Raw genomic sequence first — 9,654 nt, 5'->3', positions numbered from 1 at the left:
TGTAGTTAGTGAGGCTCCTTTTGTGATGAGCAGTGCACTCTACGCTATTGGCCTTCCTGCAAGTGAGAGCCCCTCAATTGTAATTCACATACTTACTGCAAAAGTATTATCTAACTGTGGGTAGGGTTCCCACCATGGTTTTTTTCTTTATTAGGTTTTCCATGTATAATTATTGGTATCATGTGGATGGTTTTTATTCTGTGATTATTGTTTATGTTTAATTGGTTTAACTGCTCTTTCGGTATTAATATATTGGGTTCTAGTAATTTGTGACAAGTGATTCACCCCCCCCTCCCTCTTAGTTGTCTTTCAGTTATTTGAGTTGTCTAATAGAGAGAACCGAAATTGAACTAGATAGGAGATCCAGTAGAGAGATTTGAAGAAGTGTTACAAAATCCATTTGTAACAAGGCTATTACTTTTGTAAATGAATATGTTATTTATTTATTGAGTTGGAGCTCGGTGCAGGGGTTGTATTTCCTTGGTTCGGTTCCCTAAATCAAGGGTTGGTTCTCCTTAGGTTGGTGCCCTAAATTAGGGGTTGGTGCTCCTTTGGTTCATGCCCTAAATCAGGGGTTGGTCTTCCTTAGGTTAGTGCCCTAAACATTTTAATCAGAGATTCATTGTGAGGCTAGATTGGAGCAGTAGTCTCCAACAACATTTCTCACTGAAGTTTTTCCCATCTTGGGTTTTCCTCATATATGATGGTGTTATGAGATATCCCTTTGTGTGTGAATGGATTTGTATTGGTCCTCCTACTAATCGATATACTCACATAGAATAGTTAATGACAAAAGTTTGAGAACCACTAATTCATTTCTCCCTCTCAGTAGTGCATTGTGTCTAACAATTGGTATCAGGTAGAGCCCTACCCACACACCTAAGGATAACCCCAAACAAGGTTAGACTTCTGACCTCTCAAATGATCACAAGGGTCCTACAAGGAAGGACTCGACACCTTTGGGTGAAACTACTCACAAGTTCACTAGGCTTGGGCCTACTCAAGATGAGTAAATGCCTCCATACCTACCATACACCATCCCATGACATCCTAATCCTAATGGATTTGGAATTGGTTCATTTATGGACTTTGGAGACTGGTCCAAGCATTGGTTTTAGGTTTAGACTCCAATTACTTATACCTCCTTTAGAAACCTACCCCCTAGGCTAGTAGCCCTGTTTGGCAATAAAATTGCTCTTAACTCCAAAATGTTCCAAACACTAATACAAATGGATTACCATTTTAGATACCCTTTTGGGAGATACACTCATCCCCAATATGGTTTTATCATATTTGAACCCCTTAGAGACCAAGAGACCTAATTAGGGCAATTAGGCCTATTTTACAAAGCAACTACAAATTAATGAATTCAAAATAAAAAACCAACTTCATGAGCATGTGGGGGATTGTGATTAACCTCCAATTCTAGAGTTGCATTCCTAGAATCCACCTCTATAATATTTTATGATGATTGTCCTAAATCTTGCCTAAGGTAGTCACATAGAGATACCTACCTAGTTTCGCTTCTCTCTCCACACAACCAATGATGGTATAATGAAAGAATAAGTATCCGATAGAATACTAAGAGGGGGGGTGAATTAGTATATTGAAAAAATAATACAAAGTTCCCAAACTCAAGCTCAGTTAAAGAAAGTAAACATATCTCAGTTAAGATCAATATTCATAAGAATACTTGACATCAACTGGTTTAAATGTTATGACAACTTTAACAGTAAACACCTTTAATCTTGTAAACATCAACAATGCTTAATCATAGCTCAACATATTAATCTGTCAATGCTTCTACTTAACATGCCTAATCAGAAGTTAACCAAATCAACAAATAAGATCATAGCCACAAAAGCATTCACCACTTGAAACAATTGTTTATACATGGAAAACCCGAATAGGTAAAAACCACATTGAGATGGGACTCACAAGGATAACTATCTGAACTTTTTGGAAGTTCTCCCTGTTAGGAGCCAAGCTTGGTAAAGCTATACAATAAGTCCTATTAAGAACTAATTCTGGTTAGGAATCACCCGGATAAGGGATTTACAAATATGCCTTGATGAAAAGCATAATACCCTATTAGGAGTAACCTCATTGGAGGATTTAAGAATCCAAGCTAATGGACCACCTTGTTAGAGGATTTAATGAGTAACCAAGCTTTTTAGAGCTTACCTAGTTAAGGGATTTTACTTTTGCAGTAATTGTTAGAAAACAACAGGTTTTCTTGATCTGTCTAAGTAGCACTATATTTGCTTGATCATATCCTTCTAAGCTTCAATTTTCCTTCACTCAAAGTGTAGATCCATTCGCTGGTTGGGAAACTACACACTCAATGGGTTTTCTACCAATCTTGCCAACAACCTTTACAAACAACTTCATCGACCTTAAATACAAATCAATTAGGTCAGTAACACAACAAAAACCTAATTCTCATCATTGAGATTACAAACAAGTCGGTTCAATCTTGACCATTAGAAATCATGACAATCTCTTCACATTCTTCAAGAAAATTCCAACTGCTCTATGATCACCACTCTATTGGACTTTGTAACTCATCGCACACTGCATTGAATGCAATCCACTTTGCTCCTTCCCTAGACAATAAGAAAATGCACCAAAATAACTTTGAATTTATCCTTATACAATTATCACATGTGTCTTCATTATTACCGCTCATCAGATAATAAACCAACAAACTTGATCGGTTAGGGTTTAACAACTGATAGGGTTTACTGGTCACAATGCATAGAAATGTTTAATCCTTTACACCGGTTCACCGGTTCAACTCACAAACTTTACATACCAGTTTACAACATCTTCCACATAGCTCTTCTTACTGGTTACTAGCCAATGTCAAAAACAACAATATCAGCAATAACATGAATACCATTACCAGTTCAATTGACATCAATGACAACATATCATTAATGCAATCTCTATGCAAAATGCCAACAAACTCAAAATGCCAACAACCAAGTCTCTTTTGCAAAAACCCATGAAAATCCTAAAGTATATAGGCCAATCCTGCATACCACCAAAGGAAGAAACCTCTAGTGGACTAGAATGCAAGATATGGCCATTTTTGTCTAAAACCCTCTCCAAACCCTTGCTTTTTGGGTTACAATCAGAAAAATGGAGGGTTATTACTACTCAGACACAATCAAAACATCAAAATACCACCAAATAAAATATAATTCATCCCTCTAACTACTCCATGAAATATGTGACTCAATTCAATCCATACAAGCACGTGCAATCACTGCAAACTAAGAATTTCTGGGAAAACTTCAGTATTTCAGTGTATTATTGCTTCACAACTTCCATCCCAAAACATCAGAAACCTTGGGAATAATTTCCACAAGGTTTATACAACTCTCCCATGGTTTCCAACCTAATTTGGAGGAGGTTGGATCCATTGAGAGGCTTCCCCCAAATTTATTTTGAAAAGTTGCACTTTTGCACTCAAAAGTTGCAGTTTCAAAAATTGCAATTTTGCACCAAAAGTTGTCAAACCTTCTAAGGTTGGGATCCATACACTTGGATCAACCAAAAACCCCTAAAACATGTTAAAAACCTATCAAACACAAAACCAAAACTTCTAATACCCCTATTGACCACATTGTCCCAATTGGCTTATCAAATTGCCTAATTGGTGACATGGGCTTACATGGTGGGGTTTATTAAATACATGAAAAAAACTCGCATAAACAAAAGACACACTAAGACACTACAATGATCCTAGTATTCATCCTTAGAGCCATTATTGGCATGTTGATGAGGTTCCCCTACACCATACTCCCTGGGAGAAGAGATCTCAAGCCCACTTGAGATTAGAGTTTGTAAGTCTGCACCATGGTTGGAAATTTGTTGATATTTCATCCAAACTACCTCAGAGTCTAGTTTGTCCTACCAAGCCACCAAGTACTCAATGTACTCCTTGTTCTTAGTCTTCTTTGTGACTCTAGTGTCTAACACTTTTCTCAACTTAGGTTATTCATGCCTTGGAATGTCATTGTTTGCTACAACCGGCATTGGTTCCTCTACTTCATTGTCACTACCTTTGAAAAGAGTAAGATCACACACATTAAAGATGGGTGATAATCCAAGATCAGGAGGAAGTTGGATTTCATAGGCATCTTGTCCACACTTCTTCAAAATCTGACATGGTCCAATCTTCCTCTGCATGAGTTTGGTGTGCTTACCCTTTGGGAGTCTCTCCTTCTTCAGATGTACCCATACCAAATCCCCAACACTAAACTGCACATCCCTCTTTTTCTTATAAACATAGGCCTTGTACTTTTTTGTAGTTTTTTGAAGATGAGACATCACTTGGTCATGTACCTCCTTGATGGCTGATGCAAAAGCTTCACCATCTGCACTAATGGGCTCTTCTTTGGGAAAATCCCTTAACTCCAAAACTCCCCTTGGGTGGATGCCATACACAATTTGGAAAGGAGACTTCCCTATGCTCCTATTGATAGTGTCATTGTATGAGAACTCTGCCTAAGATAGTATATTGTCCCACTTTTCTCCATGTTTCCTTGTCAAACACCTTAATAGGTTTCCCAATGACCTATTGAAAACTTTAGTTTTCCCATCTGTTTGAGGATGGTAGGCTGATGAGAAAGCTAGGTTAGTCCCCAAATTCTTCCAAAGGGTCCTCCAAAAGTGACCTATAAACTTCACATCTCTGTTTGAAACAATATTTAGTGGCAATCCATGTATCTAGACTATTTCTTTGAAGAATAGGTCTGCAACATATGAGGCATCACAACAAGTCTTACATGGCAAGAAATGAGCCATTTTACTAAACCTGTCCACCACTACAAAGACACTGTCAAATCCCCTCCTTGTCCTAGGTAGACCCAACACAAAATCCATGCTTATTCTCTCCCATGGCCTAGAAGGAATGGGTAAGGGCTAGTACAAACTTGCATTAGTGGACTTCCCCTTGGATTTATGACATATTACACATGTTTCCACAAACTTCCTTACATCTGCCTGCAACTTAGGCTAGTGATAGTGTCTCTTCACAAGGTCTAGGGTCTTGTCAAGGCCAAAATGACTTGACATAGCTCCACAATGCTTATCCCTAATGATATTTAGCCTCAAGGAACACTTAGGAATACACAATTGTCCTCCTTTGAATAACAATCCATCTTGTATCCAAAATTCAGAAAACTCAACATGATACCTCTCACCAAAAGTTTCACATACCTTGTAGATCTCTCCAAAGTCTTCATTAGCATCATACATACTCTTCAAGGAAACAATACCAACACCCTCCATCTTGATTTGGTTGACAGTTAAGACCCTCCTACTCAAGGCATCTGCAACTTTGTTCTTGACCCACTTCTTGTGCTTGAGGGTGAAGGTGAAGGCTTGTAGGGTCTCCACCCACTTCATGTGCTGATGGTTTAACTTCTCTTGGCTATTTATGAAACTGAGTACCTAATTATTAGTAAAAACTATAAACTCCTTAGGAAATAAATAGTGCCTCCACTTCTTCAAAGACTATACCAAAGCATACATCTCCAAGTCATAAGATGAGTATCTCTTCTTGGCATCATTTATCTTTTCATTGAAAAAAGCAATAGGCCTTCCTTCCTAACTGAGTACTGCCCCAATAGCCATGTGTCTTGCATCACATTCCACTTGAAATATCTTGTTGAAGTTTGGTAAGGCAAGGACCGGTTGTTCTGCAACCTTCTTCTTCAATGTTTCAAATTAATCATCTGCCTCTTTGATCCAACTTCCTATAAAAAGTTGCTAAACCATGGAAGCTCCAAACATAATTCATAGTCTTAGGTGTTGGACAAGATAGTATAGCACTTACCTTCTCTTGGTCCATTTTCAACTCACCTTGTGAGATTACAAAGCCCAAGTAGATGATCTCCTCCTGCATGAACAAATACTTATCCAAATTGATCATTAGTTGCTCTTCATGTAACCTCTTGAGAACCATATCTATATGTTTGAGGTGCTCTTCCCTTGTGTGACTAAAAATCAAGATATCATCTAGGTATACTATGAAAAACTTCCCTATAAACTCCACCAAGACCTCATTCATCAACCTTATAAAGGTACTAGGGGCATTGGATAAACCAAATGGCATGACTTTCCACTCATACAACCCCTCATTGGTTTTAAAAGTTGTTTTCCATTCATCCCCTGGCCTTATCCTAATCTGATGGTATCCAATTTTTAGATCCATTTTGGTGAAATATTTATAATTCCCCAAGCAATCAAGAAAATCCTCTATCCTAGGGATTGGGAACCTATACCTTATAGTTATCCCGTTGATGGCCCTTGAGTTTGTGCAAAGCCTCCAAGTTCCTTCTTTCTTGGGTGCAAGGACAACAGGTACTACACATGGGCTTAAGATTTTGCCAATAAGTCCTGATTCAAGCAACTCTTCAATCTACCTTGCCATCTTTGCATTCAGATCTGGAGTGAGTTTGTATGCTGCTTTGTTTGGTAGGGTAGGTCAAAGGGATCAGATCTATGCAATGATTGATGTCTCTCACTAGTGGTAGGGATCTAGGCATTCCATCTAACATGATGCCTTTGTACTTACCAACCAACTGTCTGACTATAGGGTCTATGTGCTTCTATCCTCCTTCTTTCTCTTTTGCAAACTGTTCTTTCTTTGTCACCTTGGGACTAGGCATGAGGGCATAGCAAACTACACCTTTCTCTGCAATCTCCTTCATGAACTGTTTTCCTTCCACCATCAACACTTTAGCATCTTTCTCCTTTGGTTCCATCTCTTCCTCTATCAGAGGTAAGAGTTATATCACCTTACCATCCTTGCTGATTGAATAGGTGTTTCTCACCCCATCATGATGAGCTTTCAAGTCATACTGCCATGGTCTCCCAAATAAGAGATGACATGCATCCATCTTAGCTATATCAAATAGAAATCTATCCTTGTATGATCCAATCTGAAACTCCAACCAAGCCTGCTCTTCTACCACTGCTTTCTGACCTTGAGTGAGCCATGAGACCTTGTAGGGGTAAGGATGATGTAGCCTTCTAATTTTAAGCTATTCTACTATTTCAAGTGATACAAAATTTTCAATGGATCCGGAGTCTATGAAGACCTTGCATACCTTTCCTCCTGCCTTGCAAGTGGTCTTGAAAAGTGATTTTCTTTGTGTAGGCTCCTTGTCAGGTACCTTCATGGTGGTCACTTCTCTCCTCATCATTAGAGCCTCTCCTCTTTTAGGGTAGCCATAGCTATCAGGAGCATTAACACTTTGATAAGTTTTTGCACTTGCCACAATTTGACAATCAGATTCCTGCCCCAAGTTGCTTCTTCTTTCTCCCATAGAGCTAGAAGCCTTCTCTAGACACCTATTGGCCATGTGCCCTTCTTGGTTGTAGTGATAGCATCTAGGAGGTCCTCTACCTTGGGATCTTCCTCTAGAGGGTGGTCTTCTACCCCTAAAGTTCCCTCTTGGATTGTAGCTTCCTCTCTGGTTGTAATTGCTCTCTCCTCTATTGCGTTCTTGGATAGACTCACTTTGGTATCCAAAACCATTTCCTCTACCTTTGAAAGGGCCTCTTCCCCCTCTTTTTTGTCTCCCTTTACCTCTTCCATTTTTTTTCTTGCCTTCTCTTCAAATTCTCCTCCACCTTGAGTGCCAATTGAAAGCACTTTTGGACTGTCTTTGGGGTGTGGAGATTCAAATCTTCTTGGATTGCAAATCTCAACCCATTGAGATATCTTTCCACCTTCTCATCTTCAATCTCTTTCACCTTGGTCCTCACACACAACTTCATGAACTCCTATGTGTAGGAGCTCACATCCATCTCCTTCTTCTTCAAGTTATGTCTTCTTCTATGCAATTGGACATTGTATTCCATTGGGAGATAGGCTTCCTTCACCAAAGCCATCATCTTCTTCCATGTAGACACTTTTATCTTTCCCTCTTTCACCCTCTAATCTTTGATGAAATTACACTAAGTCAGTGCAGCCCCTTTCATTTTGGATTGGGCCATCTTCACTCTTTGTTGCTCTAGTATGTCTTCACTTTCAAAAAAGTTGTCCAAGGAGTCTATCCACTCCATCACTGTATCAGGCTCCATCATGCCTACAAACACTTGCAGATCCAATTTCATGTCCATTTTTCTTCTCTCCATGGACTTGAGGACATTCATCAGGGGCCTCTAGTCTACAAGAACCTCTAGTTCTTCCTACCTAGGAATCTCCTCTTCATCCCCTTCTTCAATATCTCTAGAGTCTCTCTCTCCCCTCTCCACTCTCTCCTTCAACCGGTCCATTTCATCTCTCAAGGCTTGATTCTCAACCCTATCTTCTCTTCTCTCTACCATTTTCTTCTTCACCAGGACATTCAACTCAACATTGGTCATCCTTGTTGGTATATCTTAGGATCCCTCTTCTTCTAATTGCAGAAGGACACACCTACAGTCTAATACCACTTGATGTAGAGCCCTACCCACACACCTAAGGATAATCCCAAAAAAGGTTAGACTTCTTACCCCTCAAATTATCACAAGGGTCCTACAAGGAAGGACTCCACACCTTTGGGTGAAACTACTCACAAGTTCACTAGGCTTGGGCCTACTCAAGATGAGTAAATGCCTCAATACCTACCATACACCATCCCATGACATCCTTCTCCTAAGGGCTTTGTAATTGGTTCATTTATAGACTTTGGAGACCGGTACAAGAATTGGTTTTTGTTTTATACTTCAATTCCTTATACCTCCTTTAGAAACCTACCCCCTAGGCTAGTAGCCCTATTTGGTGACAAAATTGGTCTTAACTCCAAAATTTGGCACACATTCATACAAAAAAATTACCATTTTAGATACCCTTTTGGGAGATAAACTCATCCCCAAAATGGTTTTATCAGATCTACACTTCCAGGGTCTGAACCCCTTAGAAACCAAGAGACCTAATTAGGGAAATTAGGCCTATTTTACAAACAAACTACAAATTAATGAATTAAAAATAAAAAAAAAACTTCAATAGAATGTGGGGGATGGTTATTAACCTCCAATTCCAGGGTTTTGTGCCTAGAATCCACTGCTATAATGTTTTATGATGACTGTCCTAAATCTGCCTAAGGTAGTCACATAGAGATGCCTACCCAGTTTTTCTTCTCTCTCCACACAACCAAGTCTCCCTTAAAAAAACCCTTGAAAATCCTAAATTAAATAGGCCAATATTTCATCCCACCAAAGGAAGAAACCTCTAGTGGACTAGAATGCAAGATATGGCCATTTTTGTCTAAAACCCTCTCCAAACCCTTGCTTTTCGGGTTACAGTCAAAAAAATGGAGGGTTCTCACTACTCAGACACAATAAAAACCTCAAACCACCACCAAATAAATTATAATTCATCCTCTAACTACTCCATGAATTATGTGACTCAATTTAATCCATACAAGCACATGCAATCACTGCAAACTCAAAATTTCTGGGAAAACTTCAGTATTTCAGTGTATTATTGCTTCACAACTTCCATCCCAAAACATCAGCCACCTTGGAATCATGTATAAAAGGTTTATACAACTCTCCCATGGTTTCCAACCAAATTTGGAGGAGGTTGGATCCATTGAGAGGCTTCCGCCAACCATATTTTGAAAAGTTGCACTTTTGCACTCAAAAGTT

This window comes from Cryptomeria japonica, chromosome 3, assembly GCF_030272615.1.
Source record: "Cryptomeria japonica chromosome 3, Sugi_1.0, whole genome shotgun sequence".
Classification (NCBI taxonomy): Eukaryota; Viridiplantae; Streptophyta; class Pinopsida; order Cupressales; family Cupressaceae; genus Cryptomeria; species Cryptomeria japonica.
Note: the sequence above shows the minus strand (reverse complement) of the source record.